This window comes from Danio rerio, chromosome 1 (assembly GCF_052040795.2).
Source record: "Danio rerio strain M-AB ecotype USA chromosome 1, GRCz13ab, whole genome shotgun sequence".
Lineage (NCBI taxonomy): Eukaryota > Metazoa > Chordata > Actinopteri > Cypriniformes > Danionidae > Danio > Danio rerio.
The window spans coordinates 38,741,008-38,764,192 of record NC_141021.1 but is presented as its reverse complement, the minus strand read 5'-3'; the positions used below and the strand labels follow the sequence as shown (position 1 = coordinate 38,764,192).

General features: G+C 33.2%; 1 protein-coding gene and 1 long non-coding RNA gene across 4 annotated transcripts in view; one reads left to right on the top strand and one right to left on the bottom strand.

Annotated features, from left to right (window-relative positions):
• The window catches only part of LOC147846934 (uncharacterized), a 138,010-nt gene that overhangs the window by 84,542 nt on the left and 30,283 nt on the right, over positions 1–23,185 (top strand). The window lies entirely within an intron of this gene.
• Positions 20,380–23,140, bottom strand: LOC147846935 (uncharacterized). Its single transcript, XR_015476722.1, has 3 exons — positions 21,562–23,140; positions 21,283–21,521; positions 20,380–20,853 (listed from the first exon to the last, which is right to left on the bottom strand). It is a non-coding gene; the product is annotated as an uncharacterized LOC147846935 (long non-coding RNA).

The window sequence follows — 23,185 nt, the reverse complement described above, 5'->3', positions numbered from 1 at the left end:
ACTGACTGATTGACCAACACCCCACCCACCCCCTTCTCTACTCCCAACTGATAGTATATTCAAAAGCACCGATTGACCTGATCACTCCCTTCCCTAAACCCAACTGATAATGTTTTTAAAAGCACAGATTGATCCGATCACCACCTTTCTTAAACCTAACTGCTAGTGTTTTCAAAAGCACTGATTGACACAATCACCCCCTTCCATAAAACCAACGGCTAGTGTTTTCAAAAGCACCAATTGACCTAATCACCATCTTCTCTAAACCTAACCGATAGTGTTTTCAAAAGGAGTGATTGACCCGATCACCCCCTTTCATAAAATCAACCAAGTGTTTTCAAAAGCACTGATTGACCCAATCAACCCCTTCCCTAAACCAACCAATAGTGTTTTCAACAGCACTGATGAACCCTATCACCCCCTTCCTTAAACCCAATGTTAATGTTTTCAAAAGCACAGATTGAACTGATCACCCCTTTCCTAAAACCCAACCAATAGTATTTTCAAAAGCAATCCATAAAAATAAAAGCCCTCAACTGATTTTTACGTCTTCAGATCTTACTATATTCTCACCCTGTTGTTTACTTCTTTCTTTTTTTTTGTTGTTTTGTTTTACTTGCCTTCTTGAACAATTTGTTGCCAGACTCAAACTTAAAACTGTTGTTGCAGTCAACTCCTTTCTGTGTCTCAAGTTCGCCGACGTACGTGGCGAGCTTCTGGGCAAACTGGTAGCAGCGGAAAAACCGTCCACATGGAGGAAGGCGGTCAGCTGGTAAGCGGTAAAAGAAACAAAAGCCATCGGCGGCATCCTACCACCCCGTAGCATTCCTTTTATAGACTAAATGCAGCCATACGTAGCTCTGGCTACATAATTTGCACTCTCCACAAATGTATACGGGGCACATATTCACAATGAACCTGTGTTTTTCTTCTAATTGAAGCTTTATTACCCATTTGTTTATTATATTCCTGTCAATGCAGTTTTTATCCAGCAATTTAGACTTACATTTCTTACAATTGTGACAATTTAAAAGTTGCAGTTACAGTTTTATGTCTAAGAACATGAAGCTACATGTACGTACACACTGCCGCTATATTCATTTGTCCGTTCATGTTTTAGTGCTTACTCTTGCTCTGTACACAGAATTCCTTAATTTACTGACAAACTCATTTAAAAGTCACATTAACATCTGAAAAATCAGGAAGAATTCGATTACATTTTACAACAAAATTCCATTAGTTAGGTAAGGAATGATGCACAGACTATCTAACTGGCTGTTTTTGCAGAATACAGCTGAACACGTTTATTAGCAGCCAGATGCAAAGGATTTGCTTGTTACACAGCTACTTGCCACAAAAGTGCTCTGGTTTCCAAAACAGTCCAAAGACATGCAGTATTGATGTATTGAATAAACTAAATTGTCCATAGTGTATGAGAGTGTGCATGTGTGCATGAGTGTGTATGGGTATTTCCCTGCTACTTGGTTGCAACTAGAAGGGCATCTACTGTGTAAAACACATGCTGAAATAGCTGGCTGTTCATTCCGCTGTGGCGACCTCTGAAATAGAGACTAAGCTAAAGAATGAATGAATATCTGAAGACAACCATTAAAAGCAAAGGTTTTGAATATTGATTGTGCTACATACAAAAATGTAAGAAATTAGAAGAATAATTATGGTTTACACTCATGTCCTTCCAAATATTTATGATTGATTGATTGATTGATTGATTGATTGATTGATTGATTGATTGATTGATTGATTGATTGATATAGGTGAATGTAGTATAGATGAATTGGATAAGTTTAATAGACAGTTGATTAGTTGGATCTGCTTTTAACATTGTACTTTTTTACTATTTTACTAAACTTTGAGTTAGATACTGTACTGCCTTTATATGTAGAGCCTTTATATGTTTGCTACACAATGTGTACACCGACGGCTGTGCAGTGTGTGCCTGCTCTCTTCTTTAATCTCTTTATCAAGTAATCAAACGGGGGGAGGAGGGTTTGTGTTAAGGGGCAGGCTTGGTGAAACGGAGAAGGTCTCTACACATGTAATCCCTGTCATTAAATTTAAGCAATCTTTTTTTATTATTAATGAATATTTCAAGAGTTATTGCAAGACAGCTTCTCATTTGATTTCTCTTTCTTTTTTTTCTTTCTTTTTTTAAATCCCCCCTCTCACAAGTGCATAATTCTTTTAATGATTTAATTAATAGCATTGTATCTACAGATGAAAGGCTTATACTTAATCAGCCAAAACGGTTTGAACTAAGAATAAGCCCTGCCTGTCAATTATGTGCATTGTAGGTCCCAGTGTTCTCCCTAAACTAACATGAGCCGTAAGACTTCCGCTCTTAATTGAGGGTTAATAAATAAATGTGATTAGAGTAATCCCACAGCTTGGCTGTTGAAAGCTTGCAGGGAGATCGGCTGGCTGCTTGACTGGCTCTGTGTGTTTGTTTTACTGCCCTGGCGGTTTTCTCTGTGCTTTTGCCACAGTGCCAGATGAGAGCTCTCCAGTATTTGCCAGGTACTGTTTTATTTACCTGAAGCGCTGCTTCAATTTGACGACTGCCATATGTTTTATCCCACTGCGCTGCCTTTGCAGAGCCCGGCCATGTGTATGTGTGTGTGTGTGTTAGGAGTGTTTGCATGGAAAAGGCACAGTGTTTAGGTGTGTCCACACCACAGTTACCACACATACACTCGTGAAAGCATGTGTTCATGCACAGGGACTGCCCCGGTCCAGGAGCCGTGCGCATCAATTATTAATATGCGAAGAAAAAAAATGGTGGCAATCTAATGAAATTATCAACGTTGCTGAATTAATGATGAACGAGAATAAGAAAAGCCGGGGTTCTCTGGAGCCGGCAAGCTCATTAGCTATGCAGTCTCATCACATCCTCTTTTGGAGCAGGCAGGCACTGGGGCTCTTTCCTTCTCTTCCATAGGACCTCGCTTTGGACTCCACTCAAACTTTCTCCAAAACTTCCTGTTGCCCTCACCTAAGACTTCTGCAAAGATGTTTGGATGCTTTTTTGTAAACTGTTGAGGAATACTGATCTGATTCTGGAGGCTTCATGGTCCAAGACCACCACCTTTTTCCTCTTTTCCTCTTGTCTTTCCTTTTGGTCGGTGGCCCCTATAGAGAGTATACAGGTTCTGTGTATGCAAATGAAGTGGTCTGCTCGGTTCATCGAGTTGGGATTGGACTAAAAGAAGAGAATATGCAAGACATCAAGGGGTCTCATTAGTTAAATTCAGTCTGAGGCCGAGGACCGTAGAGCCAGGTAGCGTATGAGATTATTATAATAGCAGCTTGTGGATCACGACTGAGATTTAAACCTCTGTTCATTATGTCGTGTTCTGTTATGTTGCATGGTGTCATATCGTGAAATCATCCAAAGTTATTTCAGCCAAACTTTGAGCTGTCCTCTTGAATTCTGTAAGTTTGAGCTGGATTTCATTCTGCCCTTTTCTTGGTTTCTTCGTCGTCTTTGTAATCGCTCCTAGCAGCGGCCTCATTTAAAGTTCCTAATAAAGGTAGAAATGATTTCTGCCCTCGTTTTAAAGTGATGCAACTGAGTCGTTGTTCTCCATTGCACTTTGGTGGAGAGCAGACTGAAACGTCTCTTCAAGACTTCTGCAGTATTGATGCTTCCCTTTAGAGCTTGTCTGGAGGGTCTTTCCTTCACAGGCCAGATTTATTTATTTATAGAAAGTATTACATCAGTTGGTTATTGAAATGATGTTTTGCATAGAAAAGGGTCTTTTAAATTAATGTATTAAGGTAAAAATTGAAATAGAAAGAGTGTGTCTCTTCTTCGGTTTAAAGTATTGCTCCTTTTATTTAGTTCATTTTTTTTTCCAAATGTTTTGAGTTTAGAATTGCTATCAATCCACTCAAGATGCAAATGTGTCAGCAAAAATGCAGGCTGATAAAGCATTCCTAGGTTGCACGGACAAATTGTAGACAATACAATTTAATCTGGAAGATGGTAATCTGATTGTGAGGGATTCGGTGATTTAATAAAAATGCAACACACTATCGTGAAAACAGACTGTCTCTGTCATCACAATTCGAAGGGAAAGCTGTGAGGTCACAGGTGTAATGTCATCATTGAAGTGCGCTTATGGTTCCCTTCTATGAATTGACTGGATTGATCCACATACAAATAAGGTTTGTCCTCAAAGGGCTGCCATCAATACATTGACTTCTTTTATGGGGGCCATCAAACAACCATTATGGGTGTCATGGGGGCGTCCCCTTAGGGAGATGCCGCCAGTGACGGATGGGAGGGGCGGAGCCGCTGTCTTCTGCCGGAGGCCCTGCAAGATGAGGGATTTGTTCCAATATGTCACAAAACTTAATGACAATAACTGCCTTATTTACTTTTATGTAAATAAGAATATTTTTCAATGATTAATGCAGTTTGTAAAAGCCATTAATATTATTTAAGATATTAATAAATACATTTTAGTTGTTTTTAGGGTTCAAAAACTGTTGTACACTGTAAAAATGCTGAATTTGTTTCTAAATTAAGTTTGGGTCAAAAATGGACAAACCATTGTCTACACTTAACACAAATTTGAGTTTAAAAGTGTTTTGTTGTTGTTGTTGTTGTTGTTGTTGTTGTTGTTGTCTATAATAATATTGTGATTGGCTCCTGTTACTCAAGTTAGGAAAGCAAAACCTTTCTCCAATTTTATTATATTTAGTTTCTGACAAATGCAGCTATTGATTCAAGTGATTCGTTCAAAAGAAAAATAATTCAAGAAGATGATAAATGCATACATGTTCTGCTCTGGTTTTGTCTTAAACGTGTGTTTGTTTGACAATAATGTGCTTAAAATGCAACATCGAAAAGACCTTTGTGTTTTTTTGTAGAAACTACACTTTCAGAATTAAAGGTACAAAACCTGTCATTGGGGTGATACATTTTATATTTTTGTTCCTAACAGCTCCTCAACCCTTTAACCTCCCTACAAAAGAAAAAAGAAAAAAAAGAAAAAGTTGGACTGCATTTCTTAACTGCTAATGTCATAGGTAAACACGCTGAATGCATTTTTTTTTTTTTCAACACATGCCATACTTTCTAAAATATCAGCCTCTACCAATGTTTGATATGTCATTAATGGGTAATGGTTGAAATGTCATTTTATGGTAAAAGTACAGGAATTAATACACTTACTAAGAAAATCAGAAAATAGTAAGTGTAAGACCAATTTATTTAAAAACATAATCAAGTTAAACTATTTTGAACTCTACATCAGCTTTATTTTTTGAAGTATGCCATAAAATATTTCAGTCTCTTTTTTTTTTTTTACAATAAAACCAAAATCAAGTGTAGTAGTGCAACAGAATTATGTTTGTTATATTATTATTATTATTATTATTATTATTATTATTATTATTATTATTTTATTTTTTATTTTTTTTTATTTTTATTTTTTTCATTTAAAACAGTCATTCTTTAAATTACTTTAACAGCCATTATATAAACAGTCAAAATACGGTCAACCATTTGGTCAAGCAAGCAGTCACGCATATTAATAACTAAAAAATGTGAACCTCATAGTACCTTAATGGTACAAAAGTGAACCTTGAAATTACAAAACTCTACCCTTAAGTTACTAATTTTCAGCTGTATGGTATTAAAGTGTACCGTCTGAAAAGGTACCACTTCAGTGACACATTTTGTATTTTTATTTCTGAGAGTGTAGCTCTGATTTGTTTACACCAGGATGTTTTTTAGTTTAATTCGCAACTTGTTTTCAACAATGAAATGTGGTGGACGAGCATTGTGAGCAAATCTGAAATGCAAATCAATCAAGCGATTTAAAAATCCCTTTGTTTCCAAATAAATCAGCTGTTTTGAAAGATTTAATGAATCACTTCTTAACACAGGGACTGTCAGTTTAAACATTTTTTTTTATCCCAAAACCATCCAAGACCAGCACAAAAACACACTTATCAAAAGGTTATTTCATTATTGCTATCAAAAATAGTTATTTGTTTTGTTGTTGATATTAGGGATGCTCATAAAAACCGATTAACTGTTAATCAAACGGGTGCATTTTTTAATCAATTAATGGTATCAGTTAAACTATAAAAATATTATTATATAAGTGGCCAATCACAGCAAACGCGTTTTTTGCGTTGAAAGAGGCATCTTTTGAATGGTTTACGATCTTTAACTCCTACCGCGCATTTACTAAACACGCCTGCGCACCTCACGTTTTTGTGCTCGCAGTTGAAAAAATTCTGAACGGAAAAAGCATGTTATGTCAGCCGCGACTTTTTCATTCTTCAGTCAAACGAAAGCAGAGGTGGGGTTTCCATTGATTAAATGCATATTTCCATGGAGCGATCGATATGAGGTAGCCTGCTATTTTCATTTAATGGAGGAAAAAAAACATGATTAGACAAACAACATATGCAGGTTCTTAAAAGGATTCAGTCCGTTTTTATTTTGTTTTGTAATCTAAACTTGTCTGTTAAGTGAAAAATATCTAGGGCAAGACAATTTTTTTTATTTAGTTTATTTATTTATTTATTTATTTTTATGCTGTTGAAAACGCTGCAGGTGCTTGAAGATGTGCTGTTGTTAATGTGCTCTGTATGCTGTTGTTCGCATATTAAAATTAATCAGTATTTTAAAATGCGTTAATGTGTCAGACACAAAAAAAGACACGTCATTTTTTTTTTTTAATAAAAAAAATATTGTATATTAATCTGACTAGTAAGGCGTTATAATTTGTTTAACCAGCGACAGTTGTTGCTTGGCAAAATTAACCTAAATGAGCATCCCTAGAGTTGATATTGCACAGTCCTATTTTAACTGCTAGTTTTAAAAAAATGCTTTAAAGGAAGATTTTTTTGCACTTGGCACTCTCCTCATGATGGAATTCAGCTTGAAGAACAAAAGCAAGTCAAGAAGTGAAGACACAAACAAGCGGCTTAAATTTGATCATCTAGGTGCAATTATCTTCCCTTGGCAGCCAAGAGCTATAACCTATTATGAATACTGTTTAGCTCGTAGTTCTTTTCATGTACACCAAACGCCTTTGAGATCTCGCGGCCCTTGAATACAAACAAATACATGATTCTGTCACTCCCACATCACTGTTCTAATGTCAAGCATACAGGGTTTTCTATTACACACTTTTAATATTCATGCCTGCTCTCCCCTGGCTAATTAATATGCACTATTTTAAGTCTAATTGTTCAAGAAAACTCTGTTTTATGTTGCTGCAATGGTAATAACAAATGATCGACGCATAAAATTTGCATACATTTTTCCAGGCTGAGAGAATATCTGATCATTGTGCCACAGAGAATTGCTTTAAGTTCGGAAGTTAATTTCATTATCTCCGCCTCCCTATTTAAGCTTGCACTCTACAATAATTGAAAAACAGAATAAAAGATTAGCTTTTACCCGGTGACGGGTGTTAATGGCAAGTGATGGAATGTTAGTGTTACATGAGAGGGAAACAATTACAGAGAAAGTGTTTAAGTGTTGCCATTCAGGATCATACATGCGCTTCAAGAAACACATCCAGCGAGGGTCATAGCAATTAGATTAATACTGAATGGGTTTAATGTAGTCATTAATGAGAGCTTTCTAGGAACAAACAGTAGGACAGACAGGCAGGCAGACAGACAGACAGACAGGCAAGCATAGATGGATAGATAGATAGATAGATAGATAGATAGATAGATAGATAGATAGATAGATAGATAGATAGATAGATAGATAGATAGATAGATAGATAGATAGATAGATAGATAGAGATAGATAGATAGATAGATAGATAGATAGATAGATAGATAGATAGATAGATAGATAGATAGATAGATAGATAGATAGATAGATAGATAGATAGATAGATAGATAGATAGATAATGCAATTTTGTTTAAATGGTTTAGATTTTATATACAGCACACTGCATTATTATTATTTAGTTATTGTATATTATAAAATAAATAATATTTACAATTTTACATTAATGAATATACTGTACATTTAAAAAAAAACATTTCACAATTAATAAATTCATTCTACTAACTAAGCCAATGAATTAGAGCTTTTTAGTCAGTAAAGATAATAAATAAATAAATAAATAAATAAATAAATAAATAAATAAAAATAAATACTAACGTAGTGACAAAAATGAACAATAGTAAATTAGAGAGAAAGTCGTTCACATGTCCAAGACTGTGATAAAATGTTTTTAAAAATCCAGTCCACAATTACTTTTTATATCGAAAATACGTCATTTTGTGTGGTTATTTCACGAAATCAGTGACATCATTTATGATCAGGACTGAGGTTGATTATTGATATATATATATATAAAACCCCCTGAATTATTAGACCCGTTAATTTTTTTCACCATTTTCTGTTCAACAGAGAGAAGATTTTTTCAACACATTTCTAAACTTATTAGTGTTAATAACTCATTTCTAATAACTGATTTATTTTATCTTTGCCATGATGACAGTATTTTATCTTTGCCATTATGACAGTAAATAATATTTTACTTGATATTTTTAAAACACTTCTATACAGATTAAAGTGACATTTAAAGGCTTAACAAGATTAATTAGGTTAACTAGGCAGTTTAGTGCAGTTAGGCAAGTTATTATATAGGGATGGTTTGTTCTCAAGACTGTCGAAAAAAGAATTAGAGGGGCTTAAAGGGGCTAATAAGTTTGTCCTTAAAATGGTGTTTAAAAAAATTAAAAACTGCTTTTATTGTATCCAAAATAAAATAAATAAGACTTTCTCCAGAAGAAAAAAATATTATTAGACATACTCTGAAAATTTCCTTGCTCTGTTAAACATCATTTTGTGAAATATTTAAAAAAGCAAAAAAAATAAAAATAAATTCAAAGGGGGGGGGGGGGGGGTTAATAATTCTGACTTCAACTGTATATATCTGATTCATTTTTACAGCAGTTTAATTTAGTGGATGTTTTCATCCTGAACATAACAAAAGGGTAGTAAATTTGAAGAGTGCACAAGGGTTAACACTCTGTACAGGGTCTACACATGATAAAATAGCCTTTGGTCTGGTCAATTTTGTTACAGAAATATCGCTGTTAACTGTAAAAAAAAAATATATATATATATATATATATATATATATATATATATATATATATATATATATATATATATATATATATATATATATATATATATATATAAATTCTTTAAAAATATAATAAATGAACCATTGTTTATAATATTGTGTACAATATAAATATGAGTTTTATTTTTTAATATTATTATTTTTTTTACTATGGTTAAATGGCACAAACAAAAGTCAACTAGAGCCCATGAATGAGTTTTTCTTTTTTTTTTTTAATGCACTAAACACAGGGAAGAAAATACAACTTCCCACAAACAATGTGAAAAGTGTCTTTGTTTTCTTTGTGAGTTCATTGAGTCCTATAATAGATGTGTTAAGTATGCCATGGGTGTCATACCTTCAGCGCACACTTATTTGGGAAAATCACATTCTCGGAGCCACTTATCCTGGTGCACCTTGTTGTTCGGGCTCCATCACTGCTGTGTTTCCTCATCAAAAAAAAAAAAAAAGCAGAAGAAAAAAAACAGTGTTGCTTTGTTGTCAGGCTCTTCACACGCACAACACATATTCATGCAGACGTGTTTAAGCGTTTTTCTGCTAGCATAAGCATGCAGTGTTGTCGCTCCAAACTGACTTTTTCAGTTTTTAACAGTTAGCATCCTGCCTACTCTGCTATCTTATGTTTCTTGGTGTCGTGCTGAAAGGATTTTTTTCTTTCTTTTCTTTCTTTGAAGGGGGGAAAATGGGGTATATTGAGAGGTTAAGGTTTTGTCGGTCTTTATTTGTGCTGATGATTCAGGTTATACAGGTTTGTAAGTGTATGACTCTAAGGCATAGATATTTTTAATTATTTGGTTATAAATTACAGTGGTAACACTTAAATAACGGCCCATTAGTTTATTTTAGTTCATGTATTTTCTTTACTAACATGGACAAACAATTAATAATACATGTATTATGGTGTTTATTCATCCTTGTTAAGGTTAGTTAACGTTATTAACGCCCGCCCGCCCCGCTCGCTTCCCTAAACCCGAGCAACAGTTTACAAAAAGCCGTCCAAAAAAGAAAAGCCCTGATTTTTCTCTTTCTACCGCGTTTTCGGATTTCACCACATTCTCACCCTGTTACGAAACTCGTTCACTTAATTTTTGGGATTCTGTTTTTGTCTTACGTGATTGCTGGAACCGCTCTTCTCCGGACTCAAAACCGATCGCCGTGGTCAACTCCTCTCTGCATCTCGAGCCTGCCGACGTGCACGGTGAGCTGAGTGGACAAACGGGTTGCACCGGGAAGCCCTCCACAAGGAGGCAAGCGGTCGGCCGGCCGGCCAGCAAGCGCAATAGGGAACAGCGTCACACTGCCCAGCGTTCGCTTGAAAAAAATAAACGCAGCCGTACGTACCTGCTGGGACGTATTCGGGACGTATGCAGGACTACGTTTTCAGAATGAGCTTGGGTTGGAAATGACATTTGCTGTAATAATATGATTGATTTTTTAAAATAATTATGATCATGATAATAATAATATTAATAACAATAATAACAATAATAATAATAATAATATTATTATTAATAATAATAATAATAATAACAACATGTACATGTATAATAATTATTTACAAAGCTTTTTAAAAAATAATACATTTTATTTGGTAAATTTGCATTAAATTGATTTAATTGTTCAAAGATTATTTTATAAATTATTTGTTATAAAAATGCATTTCTTTTTTTATTATTATTATTATTATTGTTATTATTATTATTATTATTATTATTATCATTATTACTTGTAGTATGCTATATTTATTGTTGTTGTTGTTGTTGTTGTTTGTAGTAGTACTATTATATTACATAGTTGTACTATATTATTATTATTATTATTATTATTATTATTATTATTATTAAGTATAATAATTATATTATTAAGTTGTTGAACAGTAGCCAGGATATAGTAATAAACATCACATGAATAACACTGACATAAAGACTATTCATAAACAAAAAAAAACATCAATTACAAATTATCATTTTAAAAGAAAAAAATAACATTTTATTTATTAAAAAACGATTTAATTTATTAAAAGTGACAGTCGATATTTAATTATTAAATTTTGAACAATGATTAATAAATGCTAAATGCTTAATAAATGTGTATATATTTATATATATTCTGCTTGAGCATTATGTCATTAATTCTTTATAATTTAATAATATTTATGAAAACATATTTTTTCATTTTTTAACTTTATTTTTTTATTATTATTTCTATATTTTAAACAGAACTTATTTTAAAGTAATTAATATATATATATATATATATATATATATATATATATATATATATATATATATATATATATATATATATATATATATATATATATATATAATATATATATATTCATTTTTAATTATTTTTAAAATTTAGCTGACCCATACGAAACTGATTAAAAGTGACACTAAATATAACATGTTGTGTTGCATGTGTGTGAGCTAACTAAATTTATTTATTTATTCATTAATTTATTTATTCATAAGATAGACTAGATCATATTTAATTCTCAGTTTAATTTAAACTATACTTAAATAAATAAAAAAGAAAGAAACCTATTTAGTTAAAGGAATTGCATTCATTATTTATAGTCACTTCAATTAAACTTCATTCATGATGATACATTCATTATAGACAGTTTTTACATGAAAATCTTATATAATTAAATTAACATATTGTATGTATATATATATATATATGTGTTTGTGTGAGTGTGTGAGTGTGTGTGTGTGTGTGTGTGTGTGTGTGTGTGTGTGTGTGTGTGTGTGTGTGTGTGTGTGTGTGTGTGTGTTTGTATTAGCATATTTTTATTTATATTTTTATTAATAATTTTGAATATTTTAAATGAATTATATTTTAAATTCAGTAGTATGTATAATAAATGAATATGCTTTGGCAATACATTTGAGAATTAATTTCTTAATTTTATAACTGACTGTCAATATTAAACAAAACAATTGTTTTAAGTTTTTAGCAAAATAATATACAGTTGAAATCAGAATTATTAGAAGACTGAAGACTCACATGTGTCTATAGACATGTTTCCACAAGAGACATTGATCTCTCGTCCACCACAGGGTCGTGAAACTTCCCTAGCTAATTGTGTCTTTGTCAGAAGTGTCAATAGAGCTTGAGGAGTGAAGAGTGATGTCACTGAACCCAGGAGAGTAGGACTCTATCCCTTCTGCTGATCTACAGGTGAAACACTCAATTTCACAACACAATGCGGATCATTAACACATCGATGCAGTAATTACATATGCAGATCTGAGCGAAAATTGTGTCCGGAAAAACTAAATAAAATGGGTACATAAATGAATAGAAATAGCATCTGCAGTAATAATATAATATCATAGATATGAAGATAATAATAATAATAATAATAATAATAATAATAATAATAATAATAATAATAATAATAAAATATTGATCATGTGTATAATAATAATTTACAAAGCTTTTTTTAATAAATCAATTTTTATTTAATTATTATGCATTAAATGTATATAGTTGTTCAAAAATTACAATTATTTTGTTTAAATGCTTTTCTTTTTTCTTTTGATTTATTAAACCAACATAAAATCTGTTTATTATTATTATAATGTTATTATTTGTAGTAGTAGTTCAATAATAATAATAATAATAATAATAATAATTATTATTATTATTATTATTATTATTAATATTATTATTATTATTATCATCATTATTATCTGTAGTAGTAGTTCTATATTTAATATTATTATTATTATTATTATTATTAGTAGTATTATTACTATTATTATTATCATTTGTAGTAGTAGTAGTAGTAGAAGTTCTATATTTATTATTATTATTATTATTATTATTATTATTTGTAGTAGTAGTATTATATTTATTATTGTTATTAATAATATTATTTGTAAATGCAGTGCTATTTTTATTTTTATTATTATTAATATTGTTGTTTTTAATAATAATATTAATAATAATAATAATAATAATAATTATTATTATTATTATTATCTGTAGTGGTAGTAGTAGTATATTTGTTATTAGTAGTAGTATTTGTAGTTGTAGTACTATATTTATTGTTGTTGATTTTTGTAATAGTACTATATGTTTATTTTTATGATTATGATTAGTATTATTATTTGTTGTAGTAGTAGTAGTATATTTATTATTATTATTATTATTATTATTATTATTATTATTATTATTATTATTATTATTATTATTATTATTATTATTATTAAGTTGTCAAACAGTAGACAAGATATAATAATAAACATCACATGCCAAGGTGTTGTGTAGTCATAAACAACAACAAAAATCCATTACAAATTGTATTAATTATTAATACAACTCTTTTTTTAAGTAAGAAACACTTTTATGTATTAAAAATCCAATAAATGTATTAAAAGTAAATATTTCAACATTTTCAACAATATTTACATTCTACTGCGCAAACTGCATCACCTCAAAGTGTAAAAAAACGGCAGACTGTATAAAGCTAGCGGTGTGGAGGGGCCATTTGTAATGCATCCCCATTGTAACAGCTTCATAAATTATCTTAATTAAGAAAAGCACCTGGAGCTCTATCCTATTGATCAGCCAGACGGCACTTCATCAAATCTAAGGTTGCCTAGTCAAAAAAGCAACATGCCACTTAATTCAATGGCATCATCTTCTCTTCCTTCTTCTTTTTTTTTTTTAATTACTCCGACAAGAGAATTTCCGCATTTCATGAAGTTTCTTGTTTTTTTCCAACATCGCCGTGTTTTGTATTTTTAATTCTCTGGGCTTTTTGATGGCTTGTTGCTCTTCATGTGGTGCCAATAGGCTGTGGTTTTTAAAAAGGAGATATCCTTTCAGGGAATGGCGTGTATAAATATTTTGCCATTGATGAATACGTTAGGCCCCAGACGATCCCACTCTTCTTCTTTGATAGTTGACTAGCAGGCCCCATGTGATGTCATAGTGGCAGGACTCGGGGCCCTAGGCGTAATGTCTCCACACTTGTGCAGGATGAATCTTACTCCCAACGATGGCCTCTCTGTTCAATTTTGCATCGCTGTTTACACTTTATACCACACTTCCAGTCCGTGGAGTGTGCGCGGCAGTTTGTTTGAGGTCATGCCACAATGCGAGGCAAGTTTTAAGCATTTGAATTTAGTTTTACCGTAACTATGTTTAAAAAACTCTGTAAAGAGTTTTAAGGAGGGCTTTTCAGGTTTGATGTCTCTATTCCAGTGCTTTAATTGCTCATTGTTAGTTTTTGTTTGCTCACGTTTCATTCATTTGTTTTCCTTCGGCTTAGTCCCTTTATTAACTAGGGATCGCCACAGCGGAATGAACCGCCAACTTATCCAGCAAATGTTTTACACAGCGGATGCCCTTTGAGCTGCAACCCATCACTGGGAAACAGCCATACAAACTCATTCACACACATACACTATGGCCAATTTAGTTTAGCCAATTCACCGGTAACGCATGTCTTTGGACTGTAGGGGAAACCGGAGCACCCGGAGGAAACCCACGTAAAAAGTGGTTGCTTGTGTTTCTTTAAATGTTACTTATTAATAAATTATTTTAAACAAAAATGTTTCATGGTAATGTTTAAATCAATTTTCGCTAAAATTAACAGTAATTTTCATGTACGTTTCAGCCAGATCTCATGAGGAAATGTAAGTATTTTACATTTTTTCAGTTTAGTGGCTAATTTCTACGAATTCGTATGAGTTCAGTCATACAAAAATTCACGATTTTAAAAAGGAGGCATGGAACCTAACCCCAACCGTCATTGGGTGATGAGCAAATTATACAAAGTTGAACAAATTAGATTGTACGAATTCATACGAATTAACCACTAAATCAAAAAAATTACGAATTCCTGTGAGATTGTGTTGGTACGTTTATGTAGTGGAAATGGAACCGTATCTTATTTATACACCAGGCATGTCTGTTTAGGTTTAAACTGAATCAAATTATAAACTCAAAAAGATGACTTTAGCCACTTGTTCAAACTACTTATTTAAAGTGAGTTGAATCGAAACAATTCTTAAGGTTTTTTGGTACAACTTACTTGTTTTATGTTCAATCCACTTAAACTTTGTAAATAGGATTAAGTTAACGTAATCAATCTGTGTTGTGACAACCTGAAGTAATTGTGTGTAACCAGTGTAATTGTTGTGTTAAACTTTAGTTGATGGTGTAATGTAGCTGTGTGAACATAAACAACATCTCTGAATGTAAGACGCTCAAAAGTCAATGCAAAGGGAGACATTGCCTTTTACAGAGTTAGCTTAGCAAAGCCTACACCTAAAGTTTGGGGACTACAAAAAATACATAGAGATCACAAAGGCTTCCGGTTATATGCATTCACCATGCGCAAACAGCCTGTGCAGTGTAGGGACATGGCCAGCAGAGGTGCTAATGTTATAGCATAATGTGAACAATTTATATTACTTACACATGCTTATTCCGAATATATGTGAAAGACACTTGTCAGATTTTAGATTGTAAGATTTTATTTTATAGAGCAGGCAAGAGGTTCAACTTAGTGCTATTCATTTTCTGTCAGATTTAGGCTCAAACTGATACTGCTAACAGCTATTCTGACTGACAGTGTTTACACAGGGCAAAAGTGCATGCTTTTAGGGGTGTGATGTGGAGCCAATCCGCGAATCACTGTACATTATGTTAGCTGAACAATCAGAGCCTCTTGAGGGCGGGCCTTTTTTTAAAGGAGCTAGGGAATTTGACAGTCATTTCTATGTTAGCTGAATAGCTGCATATAATCAAAGCAGGATATCTGAAAATATTTCTTTTTTTTTTCTTTTTTTTTTCTTTTTTTTTTTTTTTACAAATGAAGCATGAGCACATGTTGCTTTGCATCTTATAAACACAACCAAGCCCTAAAAATACACTCTGGACCACTACTTTAAAAAAATGTGCATTAGATTAACTTATTTAGCAGGGTAAATTCTGTCATGAAATAATGGTCATGCTATTTTTTTACCTTGTGCTTCACATTTGGATACATTTTTCACAACTAGTGACAATCTCCAAATATTTAATTAAACCATTTGTTCATTTAATATAAAATATTTGTTATATATGCAACCTTTTCACACCTTCAAAAGTACACTTCTTCACAACAAATATTGAAATCTTTTTTCTTATTTTTGTGTTTTTTATGCTTAAGTTTTAAAGTAATAATTCATATTTTATAAAGGATTCTCATATAGTTTTAAAGTAAAAGTCTAAAACAAATTTACAGCAATGGAAAAAATAAACAAATTTTCTCTGGATTTACAATTTATACTTGGGTCAAAGTAAGAAAATTCACATTTTAAATAATAATCATAAAAAAATTTGTTATTTACAACATTTTATTATTAAAAAAATAAGCAGGGTGGCTCAGTGGTTTGCACTGATGCCTCAGAGCAAGAAGGTCGCTGGTTCAAGTCCCAGCTGGGCCAGTTGGCTTTTTTGTGTGGAGTTTGCATGTTCTCCCCATGTTGATGTGGGTTTCATCTGGGTGATCCGGTTTCCTCCACAGTCCAAAGTCATGCACTATAGGTGAATTGAATAAACTAAATTGCTCATAATGTATGTGTGTGAATGCGAGAGTGTATGGATGCTTCCCAGTGCTAAGTTGCGACTGGAAGGGCATTCGCTGTGTAAAACATATGCTGGATAAGTTGGCGGTTCATTACGCTGTGCCGACCCCTGATGAATAAAGGGACTAACCAAAGGAAAATGAATAAATAAGCAGGGGTCATGTTCAAACGTTTATAATTAGTTTTAGACAACACAATATATATTTTCATTACTTCAGAAGAGCTAAAAAAAAAATCAATAGACTAACCCTGATTTTCAATCACTACAAGTGAAAATATTTGTAATGCTGGCCAAATGTTTATTTTCTGACAGATAAAATTGACAAAATCACACAATCCCATACTTAATCCAGTAAATCTAGAAAAAAAATGAGAATGTTCAAGTGAGTTTTGTGCTTATTTTTTAAAAACAAATATGGGACATAAAATTGCCTGAAGACGAAGAAACAATTAGGTGCGGTTAAAGTCTATGTGGCTTTTATTAGTAATTAAAGATATGAATATGTATTGATTTTTTACTGAACCTTCATGACACTATTTTTAAGTTATTTAAATTAAGAGTTTGTGAAATAAATTCAGTAATAATTAAATAAATAAATAAATAAAAACTTTATTTAGAATATTTTGACATTGTTGAACACCGTAGGCAACTGCCTTCCCGCACAAATAAGAGGCTGTTTATCCTGTTAAACAGGAAAGGAAGTTGGGGCAGTTCCTTAAAAAAAAAAAAAAAAACGGAGACCCGCAGTCAGCCTTTCTCATAGCCTGAAACTTACACTTTTTAATTGCTAATGTTTAATGCATACAGACAAAGATGATCCCTTATTTTTTTCAATCGTTACTATCACTGATGTGCATTAAAAAAACTACATGGCTTTCCTTTCATTCACTGACTCACCTTTTCACAATACCTGTCAAGGACCTTTTCTGTTTTTTAAAAACATTTCAGACGTTAACACAATCAAACAAAGGTTAGCCCACATACATATTATACACAGAGAGAGATGGTGTTAGCTGAGCGATCGAACTTGTGGCCTGGTTTCCTTGATAGATAATGATCTCTTGAAACAGTGTGGTGGTATGATTTTTTTTCCACGCATACTTTTTTTGTGTTTCAGTAACAGTACAGAGATGAAAGCGGGTTCCAGGCTTAGGCACCACTAGACATCTGACTGAGGCAGGTGTTAGATATGCTGATGACTGGCGGAGACTAAAGACAATACAAATTTGAAGTGAAAACGCTACTGGCACGCCTCCTCTGTTCTTAACACATGAAGCCCCCATGAAAATCAATTATTTATCCTATTGTACATGCCTGTATGTGTGAGCGTGCTGAAACGTACACATAGAGTACACTGAGTCGGGAGTACGCTTGTCTCATGGAGGGCACAAATGTGTTAGAAAGCGTGCATTTCAAAGTATATACGTACGTGCAAACACACACACACATACACACATTTACGCATTAAGGCTGTTATCCGTATTTCACAGAAAGAAGGTGGCTGTTTAGCACTGAGCTGCTTCGTGCTGGCTCGCCAACTTGTGTGCAAAGCCCCACACTAGTGTTCTTTTAATGATAGGATCAGGGGGGAGATTTGGTGGCTAAAGTGCAGCTTCAGTTATTTGAGAGAAAGAGAAAGGAAGACGGCGGGGTGGGTCGTGCGTGTGTTGTGGAGTTGGAGTGGGGGGGTTGAGATTCTGTGCACTGGGGGTGCTTTTCAAAGAAACGCAGGCTCGAAGCCATTGGGAGACTCCTTTGACTTTAATCTTTCCACGCGCCTTTGAAAATTATAGCCGAGGACTGTGCCTTGCTTCATTAAGAGACATGTTTCGCTCCTTCTTGTGTAGTTTCAGCCAGGATTTTTGCACTTGGTGCTTATTTCACTCCCCAACACGCACACACACACCCTTGTTAGAGTGCACCTCATGTTAGGGGCACTTGCTCTTGATGGGCTGTATGCAAATATGCACCTGCTTTCTAATTGGCTGGATTTTCCATTTCCTTCACAGCTGAACTCTGGCCTTGCCCATGTGTAAGATGTGTTTTTTGCTCACCTGGCATTTCATGATCAAGTCATTTGAATCTTAGGAATCTGCAATAACTGACATAATAACATACTCATTGTTAGATTGGAGTATACTTGTTGTCAAGTAGTAGATGGGTGACTAAAGCAGGTCTTGAGTTAATTTAAAATCCTGAAAGTAAATACAAACTTTAACTTTTTAAAAAATCTGGGTGCTATGAGAAGTGTTGAAAAAATCTGCCGATTTAGAATCAACAGACAACATTGTTTTGGAAAAGGTTCATATAAAAAATAATGCCATTTTGAAACCATTCTTGTGTCTATGCCAAGTCACATCAAGTCAATTTTATTTCTATAGCACTTTATACAATGTGGATTGTGTCAAAGTCACTTTACATCGATGAACAGTAAGGGGGTAATAAAATAAAGGCCATATATTTCACTTTCTGGCACATATTTATGTCAGGCAGGTTGAATACCTGTGTAGTTATAGTTTGATTCAAACCGATTCAGTTCAGTTTAATACGAATGTAACTGTTGAAGGACGACCCACTGAAGAGCAGCTCCATCATCCCTAACCAAGTAAGCCAGAGGTGACAGTGGCAACAACTAAAACTCTACCAGTTTACAGAAATGGAGAATAAACCTTGGGAGAAGCCAGGCTCAGGCAAGGAATCAGTTCTCCTCTGGCCACACAAAAGAGTCAGAGCTCTAGTCTGAGAGATGCCGGTGGCCTTGAGAAAGATATCCATTCTTCATTGTGAAGTGCAGGTCCTAGAGAGGTGTTAAGACTAGCCAAAGGGATCCGTGTAGATGTAGTTACTTTTTAAATAATAAAATACCAATAAGATGATTATTTTGTGTACATTACATAGACTAAGGCTGGGAGTCGATTCTATAACTGATTCCTTAATTCTGCTGCTTTTGGAGTCAAGTGTTGATTCTAACGTTTCCAACCTGCTAACACTCTTAAAGCTGCCTTAGAATGAATGTCTGTGACACAGAATGAAAATCTGGATATACCATAGCTAAATAATAAATGTTCGGCACATGGTAATGTGACATCATGACTTTCAAAGATCATTGTTTCTCATGTAAATCTTGTGAGTAAAAAATACCGGTGAATGTGACAATCCACAAAGGTTTACTAATATGCACACCCCCAGCAGTGTTTGATTGGCAATGTTTCCAAGTGAGATTACAAAAATTTTAAATTTCCTCCTTATTATTAAGTTTAATCTATAGCAGGGGTCACCAACCCTTTTCCCGGAGAGCTACCTTCCTGCAGAAATCAGCTTTAATCCTGATCAAATACACCTGAATCAAGTAATAGGACCTGAAGCAGCACTTGATAATTACAGACGTGTGTTTGGTCAGGGTTGCAACTGAAATCTGCAGAAACACTGAATAAACTGATGTCAGTAATGTTCAATTTAATTCAAGCCAAATAAATTGTTTACAACCACTTAACTAATAAAAATAGTAAATTCAAAAGAATCATCTTCAATTATTTATTTATTTATTTATTTATTGATGTATGTATGTATGTATGTATGTATTTTTTATTTATTTATCTATTTATTTATTTATTTATTGTGAGGGTAGCTTTCCAGGAACAAGGTTGGGATCCCCTAATCTACAGTTTGTGTTACTTACTGTGTATGTGGGACTCTTATTTTGAAAATGAGACTAGTATCATAATGCTTTAAAGAATTGCAGCAAGGCATGCAGTATTTTATCACAGCTCATCAACAAAACACAATATGCAGGATATACGGATTCTAACTGTATGCATCACCTCTGAAGAAACATACGTTTAACTACCTCTTTTGTTTTTTTTTAATGTGTATAATGTGAAATTTGCAGTATATGTTTGTAATGAGGCACCAAACACATGTAGACTGCTGAATGTATTTATGCAAGTCTTATCACTCAGCTCTTACTGTGATTTTTTTTTCTTGTGAAGTTACTTTTGAAAGTGGTGCATTACAATACTTAACAATACTTAACAATACTTCACAATAAAGTTACTTACTCAAAAAAAAGAAAATAATTGCATTACTTAGTTACTTTTTATGGAAAGTAATGTGTTACAATACTTTTGCATGAATTTTCATTATGGCTGAGGTTTGATCTCTTTCAGAACATGCAAGTGTTTTTTTTCTCCTTTTTATAGAGAAGCTCTGCATTTAACAACCACCTAAATTACCTACACCTTCATTTTCCTTTAAAAAATGTAGGATAAAATTTTTGAGAATATATTTTGAGAACTTTCTGAGCCCAGAGCTATACATGCTGTATATGCAGATTAATGACAGCATGTAAAGTAATGTATTTGCTATATTTGTACATTTTGTGCTATTAGTTAAGTAAATTCACTGTCCATTGAGATAAAGATTGCAATAAAGCCTAAGAGTACTAACATGAGATAATTTATATTAGGGCAAAAACAGATTTTAAACCTTTAAAATGTTTAATAACAAAATCAACAATAAGACGATAAACAAAACATCCCCAAATCAAAATAAATGTTTGAGCTTCATACATTCGATACATTTCTTCACGTGGCCTTAACAGATGTGAAAATCATTTCCCAAAAAAGTAAAAAGTCTTACTATAATACAAAACATAATTGCTTCTACAGTAGACATTGGCTGCTTGTACTCAACAATAAAAGAAATAACCATTTTTTGTTTTTAGTTTAGTCGAATGAACTGTTTTACCTGGAGAACATGACCTGATGTAAATCATTTGTTGTTTAGCTGGAGGTGGTGTACGGGTGTAGTGCTTTGCATCCAGTCTTTTTTTTTCCTGATGTCTTGTTTCTTGCAGTTGTCAAGAGTTTTACTTACACATAAACTACACTTAAGGACAATCCACTTCTTCTCGTTGATGAGTTCGAAATAACAAGTATCTGTTGTGCAAAATATAAGTCTCCGGCCTGCCATTGTTTATGTTTATGACTGTACAGTATGTAGTGATGACAGACCATTTACTAATGAATTGTTTGTTTTTAATCGAATCTAACAAGTGAATCAGTCAAGCTAAATTGTCATGAAACGGTTTGTGTCTTCAGTATGTACTAACATACCAGGTATCCCCTCTGACTCCAAAAAAATACATTACCCTGAGTTAATCAGCTACTATAACAGTACACTGACTCATCTGCTTTGAAAAAAGAAACCTGATGATGATGATGATGAATGCGAGCTGACTGTCTGTTCCCTTTCAGCATGCTCCCACATTGAGTGTGTGATTCAACCTGACTAAGGTCATTTTTATGTTACAATATATTTTGTAAAAGCCAATTAAGCAAGATAAAAAGTAATTCACATTACATATTTGTAAAATCAACTCAAATAATATAACCTTTTTTCAAACTAATGCATTACTTGTTACTATGGAAAAATATTATTATTATTACAAAGCGTGCGTTACATATAACACCGTTACCTCAACACTTAATGTTATACTACTGTAATTACCAATGCACAGCATTGTTATCATGAATATTTCAGAAATATTAAGTATACTTCTAGAATTGACCCCCACTTGTTACAGAGAAAAATATATGTATTTAAAATAACATACTTTGCATGAATCGCATGAATAATAAAAAGAATCAATCTTTTCAATCAACTAAATGGATGTGGCTGAATGTGGGCAAGCCTAAAATATTATATACAACATAACACACATTTAACTTTTTTTTTTTAAGAATGCACATACTGTAGTGTACCTGGTATAAATGCAGAGAGATTACCACATGACAGCAAATGTAGATCTCTGAAATAACTGTATTATTCTCAGAATAGCACAACTAACACATGGCAGGCAGTTTCCCATGTTTTTTTTTAAAGGCCAGAATAGACAGCCACCACTAAGATACTGATTAGTGTCTCCCAAAGAGATAACAATGCTAACAGGGTGCTTTTTAGAGCTGTGTTTTAAGAGGACACACTTCAAGGACACAACGCTGTCTGCTGAGAAACAATATAGGTGTAGCAGGAGAAATGTCTCACCTTGCTACTATTTGAGCCCAAGAGCTCCAAATGAGTGCTGACAGAAGCAAGGCGGGCAGGAGCGGGATCTCTCACAGGGGATTTTTCTCTTCACCGTCACTATCTGAGACACTTGTCGCAGGTTTGCCAGCCAGGCTCCCCCTTAAAATGTGAAAGACAAAAGGGAGAAAATGCTCTGCTGACAGGCAGGGTGGGTGAGGAAGCAATACTGTAGCAGTGCTCATAAAACAGGCATTTTTGTCTATAGAATTTGAATCATTTCTTAGAATTTAACAGATTTCATACGTCTGTGATATTCAAGTTGCAAAATAATTTGTTGCTATTTTGTAAAAGATTAAATAATAATAATAAATAAATATTAACAAATATTTTTAATGAA